Below are 15,526 nucleotides of genomic sequence, written 5' to 3' on the forward strand. Positions count from 1 at the left end.
AGCAAGTATCTGTTGTCTTACTTCCCTAGGTATTATAGGTTAAAAACAGTTTTTTTCTTTCATTATTATAATCCAATTAAAATTATAGTATGTATACATAAAAATAGTTAGATGACATCATACTATGTATATTGTATCATACTATTACAATTTATATAATGCAAAATTAAGAGCCAAAATGAATGCTGTAGAACAGCAGTTCTAAACTTTTTATATTCTTACACTTCAAAGTATTTGTTTTTTATTTATTTATTTATGGCTGTGTTGGGTCTTCGTTTCTGTGTGAGGGCTTTCTCCAGTTGCGGCAAGCGGGGGCCACTCTTCATCGCGGTGCGCGGGCCTCTCACTATCGCGGCCTCTCTTGTTGCGGAGCACAGGCTCCAGACGCGCAGGCTCAGTAGTTGTGGCTCACGGGCCCAGTTGCTCCGCGGCATGTGGGATCTTCCCAGACCAGGGCTTGAACCCGTGTCCCCTGCACTGGCAGGCAGATTCTCAACCACTGCGCCACCAGGGAAGCCCTATTCTTAACACTTTATACCCTTAATAAAGTATTGACTCCAAAGAGCATTTTTATGTGGATATACCTATCAATATTAGATATTGATAGTATTATAACTTAAAACTGAAAAAAATATTAATTCATTTAAACATAACCAATAATAAACTCAGTATACATTAAAATAAATATTTTATGAAAAGTGACTTTTCTAAAACAAAAACATTAGTGAGAGGGTGGCATTATTTTATGTATTTTACACATCTCTTTAAGAGAAGACAGCAGATTCTTCTATTCGCTTCTTTTAATTTCAGTTAAAAGTTGCAATATGTTGTTTTGGTTGAACTATGTGAAATAGATACAGCCTTACACAGATAGGTAGGTAGAAAAGAGGGGAGTATTTTAAAGCCTTTTCAGGTAATTGTTGATATTCTTCTTTGAAACCACATTAAAACTTAACAACTGGTAGTTTCTTAAAGATTGCTTGTGATGTGGAATGCAAAACCGTTTCAGTGAACTTTTGTGTATTAAAAACCTGTCTTGCATCTTTTACATGCTGTTGGTCTTCTGCATTTGCTCTTAGGAAAAATATCTATTCAGTTCTTCTGCCTACTTTTTAGTTGGATTGTTTGTTTTTAGATGTTGAGTTGTATGAGCTGTTTATATATGTTGGATATTAACCCCTTGCCGGTCATGTCATTTGCAAAGACCTTCTCCATTCAGTAGGTTGGTCCTTGCAAAAGCTTTTTAAAGTTTAACTAGGCCCCATTTGTTTATTCTTGCTTTTGTTTCCTTTTCTTTAGCAGATGGATCCAAAAAGATATTGCTGCGATTTATGTCAAAAAGTGTTCTGCCTATGTTTTCCTCTAGGAGTTTTATAGTATCCAGTCTTACATCTAGGTCTTTAATCTATTTTGAGTTTATTTTTGTATGTGGTGTTAGAGAATGTTCTAAGTTCATTCTTTTACAAATAGCTGTCCAGGCATGTGAAAAAATGCTCAACATTGCTAATCATCAGGGAAATGCAAATCAAAACCACAATGAGAGATCATCTCACACTTGTCAGAACGGCTGTCATCAAAAAGAACACAAATAACAAATGTTGGCGAGGATGTGGAGAAAGGGACCCTCCTGCACTGTTGGTGGGAATGTAACTTGGTGCAACCACTGTGGAAAACAGTGTGGAGGGTCCTCAAAAAACTTCCATGTAACCCAGCCATTCCACTCCTGGGTATAAATCCGAAACAAACAAAAACAGTAATTCGGAAAGATACATGCACCCCAGTGTTCACAGCAGCATTTTTTACAATTGCCAGGGTGTGGAAGCAACATGGATGGACTTGGATGGCATTACGCTAAGTGAAATAAGTCAGACAGGAAAAGACAAATACTGTATGCTATCACTTATATGTGGAATCTAAAAAGTACAACAAACTAGTGAATAAAACAAAAAAGAAGCAGACTCACAGATATAGAGAACAGACTGTGGTTACCAGTGGGGAGAGGGAAGGAGGGAGGGTCAATATAGGGGTGGCGGGGGGCAGGGAATCTGTCTTGCATTTTGACTGAATCTTTACCCAAGCATGATCTTTATCACCGTGCATAGGGCAGTTGGAAAATATTGGTTCATTGAGTTAAGTAGCTCTTACAAATGTTGACCCATTTCATTATACAATATGAAAAAAATACATTTGTTAACACACCTCCAATCTCCATTTCATCAATCTCATCAGAAAAGCCACTGAATGTTGGGAAGCTATCAAGTTCCCAGTGGCAAACACAAGTTGTCTTAAATTCTAATATATACTTGCTTAAAAGCTCTAATTTTATCATTAGCAATAAATATTGTTAGCTGTTTTCCTTGAAACGACAGTTTCACTTTGTTCATTTTCGGGAAAATATCTGCCAAATACTCCAGCTTGTATAACTGAATTTTGTGTCAGCTGTCTGTCAGGTAAAGGTGGTGTCTATGAAAAAAATTGACAACTCAAAAATTGCACGGCACTTTTCCTCGAGACCACCATCATACTTTGATGTGCAGCAGAAGTACTTTATGGGTACTTCCATTTCTTCACACAGAATATTAAAAATCCAGGTACTCAAGTGTCAAGATTTAATAAAGTTAGTAATTGTTACAGCTTCATCAAGAGCATTCCTAAGTGAAGTGACTCTTTTACTGTGAGTAGGTGGTGGTGAACAATACGATGATGACTCGTATAGTTTGGTGCCACTGCTGAGTTGTGCTAAGATGCTGGAAGTTTTTACCCACCGTGGCTTCTGTACCATCATTGCAGATGTTAACGCAATGAGAAAAAGGAATAACATCTTAGTAATATTATAAAAATGTTTGTGACCTCATGGGCCTCCCTGGAAGGGTCTTAGGAATCCCCAGAGGTCCACAGAACACACATCCATTGGTACAGACAGTAGTCTGGTGAGGGAAGAAGAAACATGAACCCAGTTGTTAGGAAGGCTGCATGAGAGAAGAACTGAGCTAGACCTCGGAGGAGAATTAAGATTTGGATAGGTGGGAAAGAGAAAGGGTAGTGGTTTCAGGAGGGGAAATCATGTGCGCAAAGGAGGAGAGGCAGGAAGCAGCATGATACAGTCAGACGCTGATGAGAAAGCATGGTGGGGTTGGAGGGTTAGGAATGGGGAGTGATGGTGAATAAAATGTGGGATATAATCAGATTATGAAACATCTGAATACCTATCTGAAAAGTTTGCACTTTCTCCAGAGGGCACTCGGAGAAACTGAAGGTTTTTGAATCCTGTGAGTTGAACATGTTGATTTAGGAACATCCATATGTATATATGTATAAATTGAATTGGCAAACAGGGCAACTGGATGCAAGGAGACGGATTGGGATATTAATTGTAATCTAATTAGTGAAGGTCAAGAGCACAGACTAGGGTGATAGCAATAGATGTAACAGTGAAATGCAGACTAATTGCTTCAAAGGTAGAAGCAGTATGAGAACTAAAGACTAAAAAGTCAAAGGTTACCAGTGTATTATATTTTATAACCCCAGTTCCTTGCCAAGGTCATTGTCTGTTAGGGAAATGGACAAAAACTGGGTGTTTCTGTAAAAGATCTCACATGAAACTTTTTCCTCCCCCCAAAATCAGAATGCTTCCTTTTTTCTGATAACAAGGACTGTATCATTGAACACATTTCCTTTTTGCCCTGCTGCCAGGAGGCCTTGTGCCAATGTCATGTTCAAATCACAACAATTGCAATTGTCCCAATGGTTAGTACATTTCTTCCTCCTACTTTCTCTGGCCCTGATTCTCCATCTCTATTTATTTATTTATTTTTAAATTGAGGTATAGTTGGTGTACAGTATAATATGTTACAGGTGTGCAACACAGGTGATTCACAATTTTTAAAGGCTATACTCCATTTATAGTTATTATAAAATATTGGCTATATTCCCTGTTTTGTACAATATACCCTTGTAGTTTATTTATTTTATACATAATTGTACCTCTTAATCCCCTACCCCTATCTTGCCCCTCCCTCCTTCCCTCTCTGCAGTGGTAACCACTAGTTTGTTCTCTGTATCTATGAGTCTGTTTCTTTTTTGTTATATTCACTAGTTTGTTGTATTTTTAGATTTCACATATAAGTGATAGCATACAGTGTTGGTCTTTCTCTGTCTGACTTACTTCACTTAGCTTAATACCCTCCAAGTCCATCCATGTTGTTGCAAATGGCAAAATTTCATTCTTTTTTTATCTCTATCTTAATTTATAATTCATTAATCTTATTATTTTCATTCTGTTTGATGCCAGATGTCATAAGACCTCTTTTGAAAGAGATTGGGGGAAGGGGGATAATGTATTCACCCTTACCATATTTTATTCATTTCTGGGATGGGACCCTTTGCTTCAATCACAGTTTACTCAGAACCTGAAGAAAGCTAAAAAGCCTCTGACATCCAATACCAAAGCACCAAGGCTTAATTTCAAAGAATCTCAACAGATTCAGTTAATCTGGTTGCCCAATTCAAAGCAGATATAAGCAGTAAATAAAAGGGTAGTGGAATACCTATTAAAGAGTGGTAGATTGATAACAAAAGAAGTGACTCCTCATAATCTGAGTAATGGCAGAGAGCAAAAGCAAGATGCAGGTGAAAGTTCCTAATGATTGTAAAGTATGTGAATGCACTTAACACGGCTAGTTATCAATGAAGAACTGTTTCATGTTAAAATAGAGAACACCAAAAGCTCACATTTACTGAGCTTTTACTATGTTCTAGGCTCTGTGCTATTCCTTTACATGCATCATCTCAATCTTCACAATAATCCTGCATTTCTTTCTATGATTTCCCCCTTTTACAGGTGAATAAATTCAGTTTAAAGAGATGAAATATATACACAAAGGCACACAGCTAGTTATATGCGACAGAGTTGTGATTTGAACCTAGCTCTGCCAGATACCAAAACCCATGTTCTTTGTTTTTATTTGGGGCTCTCTTCATTTTTACTTTTTTAATAAGAGCAGTAGTAGTAGTAGTAGTAGTAGTAGTAGTAGTAGTAGTAGTAGTAGTAATACTAGTAGTAATTATGTTCAATACCCTCTCTTTAAGAAATCCAAAAATATTATGTACTATATTTGAGAAAATTTTGAGCACAGAAAGGTTGAAGTAACCTTTTAATTAGCATAAAGTTCATCTGAAAACTCATTTCCTCAGAGCATTTTATTTCTTGAAAATTCCCAATAATTGATGGGAGGAGGATTTTTTAAGGTGTTATTTATTATCTGTAGTCACATTTTTGTGCCATGGTTTTTCTTTTGTTTGTTTGTTTTTTTAATTTTATTTATTTTTGGCTGTGTTGGGTCTTCGTTTCTTTGCGAGGGCTTTCTCCAGTTGCGGCAAGCGGGGGCCACTCTTCATCGCGGTGCGCGGGCCTCTCACTATCGCGGCCTCTCTTGTTGTGGAGCACAGGCTCCAGACGCTCAGGCTCAGCAATTGTGGCTCACGGGCCCAGTTGCTCCGCGGCATGTGGGATCTTCCCGGACCAGGGCTCGAACCCGTGTCCCCTGCATTGGCAGGCAGATTCTCAACCACTGCGCCACCAGGGAAGCCCTGTGCCATTGTTTTAAATGAGTCACTTGGTTTTTTAAATTTTGTTTTGGAAACACCTCTGCATCCTCATTTTGATACCACAAGGAACAGCCATTCTTGTAAACTGCTTCTTGAGTTTCAAGAGGAAAAGTAACATCTTTATAAGGCATTAACCAACGTGATAGGAGTTGTCACAATCCTTTGCTTTGCTGGGCACTAGATGCTCTGATTTGTTTTTCTTCTTCTTGCTTTGAATGAGGTTGCAAACATCAATTCCTAGAGAAGTGGTCTGAGATTATGACCAAGGCACATATGGGGACATATAACAGTCTGACAGGGGAGTCACAGTTGATGACAGGACACTTGTCCTGCAAACCCTGAGAGGCTGAAAATAACTCAGGGCAGTTCTTAGATGGCAAATGGAAACCTCCTGTGAAAGATGAAGAGCTCTCTGGGAATGATGGATTGTAACTCTGAGGGAGTCTGAAGAAGAAGAATTACACAGGAGCCCAGTAAGGAGCTGAACACTTGTTGCCTTAGTTACGCCCTCAGTTATACCTTATGTGTCTTCTTCAGCTCAACAGTCTGAAGAGCAATATCTTGAAACTCCCTTTTCTGTTTATTCTCAGATCATAATCACATTTTGTGAGATTGGCTTTCATTCAAAGCATGAAATCTCAGGGACTGGTAACCCAGGCCCCATGCAACTCAGGTGACTAAGAAAAAGGGGGCAGTTCACAGTTATGGATTTGGTGAATGGGAACTACCAGTTAATAATTTTGTGTCATAACCGTTTAATTTTCCAAAAACTGAAAATAAATATGCTATTGAAATAAGATTAATTAAGAGGAACAAGAGGGTAGGTGGAAGGAAACCTATGGTTATGAAGTCAAGCTAAAATTATTGTTCCTTTAGTCTAAGGAGCTTGTGTAGATGGAATAGTGTGAAAGTCCATTAAGTCATGCAGGATTTGGTTGTAGCAATATTATTTTGGTTCTAACTGATTCCAGAATATGAGATTGGGAACTATTTCTTGAAGATCGAAAAATGTCATTTAGGACAACCATCTTGCCTGTGTGGAAAACCTACTGCACATTCTTCCTCAGGAGGTGATACAAACTGAAAATGCTAATAGGTTCAAAAAAGTTTAAGGTAAATGGATTGATGTTAAATCCATAATTCGATATTAAAACAAAGCAAGACACTTTGGGGATATGGAAACCTTAAGAGGTCAGCCTCCAAGAGGATAGCCATTCCCTCACAAATGTCCTCTTGCACCACTTGTCTTGTTTCATCACATCCATCACTTTATCATTCCTGACTTTATTGGGAATGTCTTACAGCTTAATCTCACCCAGATTTCTTTCACCAGTGTTACCACTACCAGCTGAGAACAGTGCAAGCAGATGATGGCTTCTTCTAGAAAAGGGAAAGTAAGGAAACAACCACTATAGGCCTTTTCACATTTTTCCTTTTCTTTTCCTTTTCTTTACTTGTTCGTCTTCTTTTCTGCAGATCACCTTTAAGGAAAGCTAAACAGAAGTTTTCAAAATGGTGTACCACCTGTGGGAAAACAGGAAAGCAAAACAAGTTTGAAGTCATGCTAATGCAAACCCCAATCCCAGCTAACTGTGGGTTTAAGGAAAAGTTCACTCAGAGTCCATCCTCTCTGAGAAGGCTCCAAACTAAGAATCTTCCTGCAATAGAAAGCTTATTATCTTCCCTGGTTACTTAACTCCTTTTAAGGAAGCTTTATTTTAAAGGTCATTTCAAAGTTCTATTTTCATATTTCCTCTAGCCTGGTTCATAAATTTTAAGAATATAATATTTAAAAACATATGAGAACTCTGTTTGCTAAAACTACTGCTTCCTTGGCACAGGCTAGAGGGAAATATTTAACAATAATTATGCCTGAGGCATTATGCCTCCACCCTCACCCTGTGTTTGAAACGTGATGTTCTAATAATAGAACTCTAGAATTTATTTTTACACAGGCAAAGGGAAACAAAGGCAAAATGCATATGCCAAATCAGGAAGGCGTTGGTATGTGAACATTCCCTCATGAGTATTAAAAAAGAAAAAAAAAAAGAAAGACGAAGAAGCAGCAGCAGCATTTTCATGGCACAATCTAATACTATTTATAAATGAACTACATCTATTTTTGATGGGAAATGACTGAAAATAGCCAGTTCCACTATTTGGAAACTGCTTATAGCCATTTACAAATATAAATTAGCATGACGATTTTTTTTTTTCAGTTTTAATTTCTTTTTTTTTTAACATCTTTATTGGAGTATAATTGCTTTACAATGGTGTGTTAGTTTCTGCTTTATAACAAAGTGAATCAGCTACACATATACATATATCCCCATATCTCCTCCCTCAGCAAGACGATTTTTTTAAGAATTTGTACATCATGGCTTCCCTGGTGGCACAATGGTTAAGAATCCGCCTGCCAATGCAGGGGACACGGGTTTGAGCCCTGGTCCGGGAAGATCCCACATGCCACGGAGCAACTAAGCCCGTGCACCATAACTACTGAGCCCGTGCGCCTAGAGCCCGTGCTCCACAACAAGAGAAGCCACCACAATGAGAGGCCCGAGCACTGCATTGAAGAGTAGCCCCTGCTCGCCGCAGCTAGAGAAAGCCTGTGCAACAATGAAGACTCAACGCAGCCAAAAATAAATTAAAAAAAAAAAAAGAATTTGTACATCAGTTTTAAACTTGCAACAGAAATCATTTATAAACTAAATCAGCAGTAAGTTCTATATTCTAGAAAATTATGAGTCAAAATATATACTGATATTTGGTAGTTACACAGGGAGCATGTAAACTGTATTGGAAAGTATGTCCAGGGGGCAGTGACCTTCTCAAACTAGTATCACACATTCCAGTTAAATGTCTACATTTCCAAAAACACGTCAGCATTGTTGAGCCTAGGGCTGGTAGACAGTGCCCTAGAGTATTTCTGTCTTTTCCTTTTGGGAAGTAACCGTATGGACTGCTTCTGTATTACCATTCACCCACTTGCTCCTTTGCCAGCGTGGTCTTTAGAATCTCATGAGTAAAAACCAAGAGAATCTACTGAGAAGGGATTAAATAATAAGATAGTTCAGTTAGGTCAAGAATAGTAATTGGCATTTCAGAAAAGCATTAATTCAATTGGGCAGTACCCATAAAAATGTTAGTGCTCTCTAATTAAAAGGTGCAAATGAAAAAAAAAGGTATTTTAACTCTCATGGGAAAAGTGAATAAGAGTGAAATCCAGTGAGGGAAAGGCACTTTCATACTCTGCTGTTGGAAGTGTTCATTTTTATAAATATTTTGGACGACAGTTTAGCAACATTTATATCAAAAAACCTCTAAAAGGCTAGGTCCCTTAAAATCTGCTTCTAGAATTTAGCCTAAGAAAATAGTAATTGAACATGTGCACAGATACGTATGTGTAAAGATGCTCCTTGCAAGCAGTGTTTATAAAAGCAACAAATTGGAAAGAACTTATATGTTCATCAGTGGAGGAACTGTTTGACTAAATGGTATTGCAACTACTAAACATGATGGTGCAGAGCTTTTTCTCAAGCTAGAAAAATGGCTGTGATGGGTGTTTTTAGAACAGTACGTATAGTATGGTATCATTTTAGTGAAGGTGCATGTGTGTTTGTGTGTGCGTGAGAGAGAGAGATCCAAAATATTAAGAAGCTCGGCTCATCTCTGGGAGATGGGATTACATATGACTTTTATACTTCCCTGTATCTTCAGAATTTTTTTTGTATTGAGTATATATTACTTTTATCATCAGAAAAAAAAAAAAAAAGGTATATTTTCCTAAGAAAAAAGCAAACCAAGCTCCTGCTAAATGCAAAGCCTCAGCGGAGAACTCAGGGTGAACAAGACCCGGCCATTGGCCTTCAGAAGCTGATAGTGCGTTTAACAGAGTGGGGAAGGAGACAGTGTGATTTGTACAAATATTATTCTGGGTCACTCCTAAGTTTACCCTGATTGTCACAGAGTCACCAACAAGGGGTGTTCTTGGACTCTCTAACAGACTTGGAATCCTCACTTCTAGATACACCTCCACCTTGAATGAGCAGCTTTTCCACTGCACTTCTTTCCCGCCAACACGTTCTTGAATGCCCCGTCAAAGACACTCGCACGCATATCCCCCAACACGCGATTGGCTGAGCTGACTTCCTGTGCGGCGCCCTTGTGCATCCGTGTACTTCTCCTTATCCCTGGTACTAACGTGTTACTTCCTTTTCTCCCACCCCTGCTTCTCATAATAGTAATCTCTCTACCTTCAGCGTTCAGCCTTCCATGCCTGCAGTTCTTGGCATTTTTCTTTGTACTTTGCATTTTCTCACTATCAAGTGTTCTTACAGGCCGAGGAGGTGATCTGAATAAAAGGAATAAAAATTGATGTAGTCTCGGGCTTCCCTGGTGGCGCAGTGGTTGAGAACCTGCCTGCTAATGCAGGGGACACGGGTTCGAGCCCTGGTCTGGGAAGATCCCACATTCCGCGGAGCAACTAGGCCCGTGAGCCACAATTACTGAGCCTGCGCGTCTGGAGCTTGTGCTCCGCAACAAGAGAGGCCGCGATGGTGAGAGGCCCGCGCACCGCGCTGAAGAGTGGCCCCCGCTCGCCACAACTAGAGAAAGCCCATGCACAGAAACGAAGACCCAACACAGCCAAAAATAAATAAATAAATAAATAACATCATCCTTATTTTAAAAAAAAGAATCCTCCTGCCAATGCAAAAAAAAAAAAAAAAAAAAAAATTGATGTAGTCTCTGCTATCCCTTGCAGTAATTTTGCACACTTTATTTATTTTTTAAATAAATTTATTTATTTTATTTATTTATTTCTGGCTTCCTTGGGTCTTCATTGCTGCACGCGGGCTTTCTCTAGTTGCGTTGAAAGGGGGCTACTGTTCATTGTGGTGTGCAGGCTTCTCACTGCAGTGGCTTCTCTTGTTGCGGAGCATGGGCTCTAGGTGCACGGGCTTCAGTAGTTGTGGCTGGCGGGCTCTAGAGCGCAGGCTCAGTAGTTGTGGCACACGGGCTTAGTTGCTCCGTGGCATGTGGGATCTTCCCGGACCAGGGCTCGAACCCGTGTCCCCTGCATTGGCAGGCAGATTCTTAACCACTGCGCCACCAGGGAAGCCCTGCACACTTTATAAAGAAAAAAATGTTCCACTATCTCTTACGCCTTGAACCTGCCTGGACTCTGCTACAGTTAGGGAAAACACCAGAATATATCTCATTTATAGCTGCATGGCATATAAATAAATTTTCATTATGTTCTATATTTCATGGGATCTAAATATTTACATAAAGGCTCTTGCTTCTAAACTTTTGTTTCCCTAAAATTTGCGATATACAAGGATTCAAGGTTTACTGAAAAATAGAAAATCCTATATTTTCACTTTAGTTTTTTGCTATAATTAAAGTTTTTTTTTTTTCCCCTGTTGTGTTCTTCCTGGAATTAACTACTTTGTTTTGCTAGTCTTAGAGACCGCAGAGAGCCACATGTGTTTTCCACATTCACATATCAGTTACTCTTTAATTATGTGAGTGTTTTGATATTGTTTATTTCTCATAGTGTAATTCCTCAGCTATCATTGTTAGACAGTAAGACTTTTTGTGTCCTGCTTTCTGTAGAGGTTGAGACCATTAATCCAAATAAGCCTGGAATACTCTCTAATCTCATAGTAAATGACAGCCCTAACAGGGCAGGAATAAAGTGTTTGGAAATTCTCTAGAATTTTTTAATCTGATACAATCAGATAATATCACTTGCTGTCCAAGGCAAGTTTCCAGCATCCTTACACATAAACGAGAGTTTGAGCAAAGATCCCAAACTGATTGTTTTGTATCCAGATCTTGGACAAATCATTTAAAATTTGCATTTTAAACTCTAGGAGTAGATGCGTCTATTGTGAAATGGGACTTGCAATCTTGATTTTGCAGGGTTTATTTGAGGACACATTTTGTTTATTTGAGGACGCTTGAGAAGTGTGAGTTTGGACACATGTTGAGCAGCAAGTTCTTTCCTGGACTCACCAAGTGCTGACGCCAGGGATTCCAGGAGAGTGCTTAGTGAGCTGGGCTGCTCATCTCTAAGTGACCTAAATGCCATGGAGCGGTTCCACCCAGGCAGCCGTTTCCCCAGATCCTCTCCTTCCCTAGCCCTTCTTTCTCCACCCAGAAGACAAGCCTCACCATCATGTAATCATCATGTGACCCTTCATGTACCCCAAGCTCCTGTTCAAGGAAAATCCAGATAACTTATGAGAAGTTCTCCTACCAAGTAATTTCAGTCATCCCTTGGTATTCACAGGGCAGTTACCAAAATCCTTGGCTGCTCAAGTCCCTTATATAAGATGGTGTAGTATTTGCATATAATGTATACACATCCTCCCATGTCCTTTGATCATCTCTAGATTACTTATACTACCTAGTACAATGTAAAGGCTATGTAAATAGTTGTGAATACAATGTAAATGTCATGTGAATAGTTGTCGGCACATGGCAGATTCAAGCTTTGCTTTTTGGAACTTTCTGTAATTTTTTTTTTTTTTTTTTTTTTTTTTTTAGTCTGACGTTGGTTGAATCCACAAATTCTGGCAGCGTAATTTTGCTGCTTGCATTTTTATCCTGATTTGGTTAAAAGAGCCCTTTGGTCTCTTTTGTTGAAGGAGATGCCCTACAAATAGAAGGAGGAAAGAAGCCAGTTGAGAGCAGGGAGACCTGGAAAACATCACTTGGGTACATCACACCCAACCTTTCTTATTCCTTCTGTCCTACACTACCCTGCCAGGAGCTTATTTCTCAGACCTCCCCTTGCTCAGACCAAGCACGTCTCTCTTCCCAAGTGTGAAATGTCAAAGCCAACAGTTAAAGACAGAGGTGGTCAGGTCACTCTTCTGCAGTGGTTGGCAGCATTGTTTTTGTATATTTTGATATAATGACAAATGAACATGGATAGTCTTTTTAACCACCGCAGTCTTTAAGTACAGCTTTGGGTCAGATTGCTGCAAATGAGTAAATGGACGCTAAATTGGTGGAATCTAGTGTCCTCGGAACCAGAGAGGGCAATGGCTATGAACAAATAAAACATATTATAGACTCTAAACTGTAATTGGAAATTTACTTGATATTTTTTCCAGGAAGAAAGAAGTATTAACAGCTAGAGACTCTGCTCACTTCCTTGGCATTAAAGACATTTGCCTAAGACCCTCAGGGTAACGATAAGTTACTCTGATGAGTATAAGAATTAATAAGTTTCCTAGTGGGGAAGTCAGTAACCATACCTAAGCTCCAATCTCTAAAATGATTTGACCTGATAAATTTTAAACCATCTCTTAAAGTATTTTTAAACTTAAGCTGCTGAACAGGAAAGATTGGGTTTCAGGGGTTTTTTGTATTTCATCTTGGTGCCATTTGACTTGGTAGAAAAGACTAAAGATGAAATTTTGAGTAGGTTTTGAGAGGTCAGGACTAGAATAATCCATCTCTGAATAATCAGTCATTTTGAAGAAGATTATCAATATTTATCCTAGGAAACTATTAAAACTTCAGAACTTTAGAAGAGGATTTTTTTTGAATTTTATTTTAGTTTTTTTGTCATTTCAATACCTGTTGGATGAGTTAGGCCTATAGTGGAACTTATAACGGAAATATCCAGCCTTTTTTTTTTTTTTTTCCCCAAACAGTACTGTTTTGTTCATAGGTGAGTCTTTTCTATTTGGGCTAGTTCCCTTGTTTGTTAGATATTCTTTCTAGCCCAGCGTTTTGTTTCTCCCTTCTCTTCCCAGTCACCTAGTGGAATGTTTTCTGCCAAGAGATGGGAAACCTGGGTTTCACAGCCGTACGAAGTTGGCATTCTTTCCCCCGGCATTGCATTCTAATAATACCATATCAGAGTCTGACCTAGTTATTTCATACAGACAACTCTTGCCAAACCAGTGGCGTTTTCCTCCAACAAAGGACCATGGTCTTCTGTCATACAGGAGAGACGTGCGTACAGACCAGATTATCTGGGAGCTTGCTGCCAGCCCGTGTGGCTGAGCAAGGGCTGTGTGGGGAGAAATGCCTGCAGCCATGTGCAGATGTGGTTCTCACTCCAGGCCTCATTCTTTAGAACGTGACTTCAGTGAGCTCCTGTCGGACGCCACCAAAGAGAAAGGCAGCAGAATGTGGGCTCCAGAGAGCAAGCTGCTTTGTACACGTTTCAGACGTCTGTAATAATGACCGGGTTTTCGTGACTATATTCTACCTTCCTCCACTTCCCCTCGGCCTCATAGTTTTTTCCTCTCCACACGGTTTTCCTCTAGCAACTGCCCAGGTTGTCACCAATAGTAACATCTTCACTGAAAGGAAGAGAAATGGAAGAGAGGGGCCTCAAGAACTCCATGGCTGAAATGAAAACGACAGGCCTTAGCATTTTTGTATAGCTTTTTTTTTTAATGTATTTTAAAAGTAATTAATTAATTATTTTTAATTGAAATATAGTTGATTTACGGTGTTATTTTCAAATGTACAGCACAGTGATTCAGTGATATATATATATGTTCTTTTTCAGGTTCTTTTCCTTTATAGGTTGTTATAAAATACTGAGTAGAGTTCCCTGTGCTATACAGTAGGTCCTTGTTGGTTATCTATTTTATATATAGTAGTGTGTATATGTTACTCCCAAAGTCCTAATTTATCCCCCCCACCCTTTCCCCTTTGGTAACTGTAAGCCTGTTTTCTGTGTCTTGTATAGCTTTAAATACTCTTAAAGTTTACTGGTTTTAAAGAGCTGAAATTGGAAATAAAAGAATTGGGTGGTAGCCTCAGCCTGGTACACTCATGTGTCTGTTTTTCTGGCCCCTCAGCACCCTGGCTGGGAAAGGTCTCAGGCCAAGTCACACTGTTTAGCTGCTCTGTGGTGGAAAAGAGGAAAGGAGGGACAAGTATCAGTTTGTATATGTTTAGCAAAAAAATACATCTTCTCAAAAGTGTGAAGAAAACGGGAAACTGGTGGCGGTAAAATAAGGTGATTTGTGTAGTACTAACCGATGCTGAATGAAAAGAAGAATTAATCACATTTAATGACTAAGTGCTTCCACCAAATGACTGCAAAATGCAACCTCCCCATGACTTTCAATGGAAAAAAAATGAAAAATTGAAAAGTATTACTTATCAGTTAAAAAAAATTCCGATTCTTAAACAACAACATTCACATAAGCAGTCTGACCAGCTGTGTGAGAAACACAAACTCAAGCCTTTCCTTAGAGCAAATTAAAACAATTCTATCCAAATCCCTAAGGTAATGGAGATTGTTTTAAACTGTATTAGGTCTGTGTTCTGCCATTATGACTTTGTTTTTACGCCATAAGGCTTTTAAGCTTTAAATTAAAGGCTCATTTATTTGTTCTTATTGCTGGCATTTTTGTTTGTTTTCTTGTTTTTTGCTAGGAGTGAGGGATTATCTTGTGTGGATTTGGGGACAAATACCAACGACCAGTGTATCTTTTGTGTGTATCAAAGCATTTTCTGGCATGTGTTTAAGGTTATAAAATGATACTTTCTATAAAGTGATGGGGTTCAGAGAGAAGTCATGAAAATTGATGAAAAGGTGGCAAAGGTAGGATGAGATTTTCATAAACAGTGCTTTGCCTTAGATTTTTTTCTCTTGTTAAATGAACTTTGGTCCTTCAGATAGGCATCTCTGGCTACTGTGTTCATTTCCAAACTTGATACTCCTTTTGCTCATCCAGGTGGGAATAATTCTGGGATAACTGTGTTACATTCATAATGCTGATACTTTCCCACACATTTGTAGAATAATGCTAACCTGCTCAATTCAAGGACTTCTTTCACCAAGAACAGACTATGCTTGCAAAGATTCATGTGACCATGCCCTCTTGGTCAAGTAACTAGTTATGGATTTATTTCTCTTTCTCTGTAAACATAC

At 38.9% G+C, this 15,526-nt stretch overlaps 1 protein-coding gene across 2 annotated transcripts in view; it reads left to right on the forward strand.

Moving 5' to 3' along the window:
• ANO6 (anoctamin 6) overlaps positions 1-15,526 on the forward strand; it is a 214,471-nt gene that overhangs the window by 107,293 nt on the left and 91,652 nt on the right. The gene's annotated exons all lie outside the window — the stretch shown is intronic.

This window comes from Eschrichtius robustus, chromosome 13 (assembly GCF_028021215.1).
Source record: "Eschrichtius robustus isolate mEscRob2 chromosome 13, mEscRob2.pri, whole genome shotgun sequence".
Lineage (NCBI taxonomy): Eukaryota > Metazoa > Chordata > Mammalia > Artiodactyla > Eschrichtiidae > Eschrichtius > Eschrichtius robustus.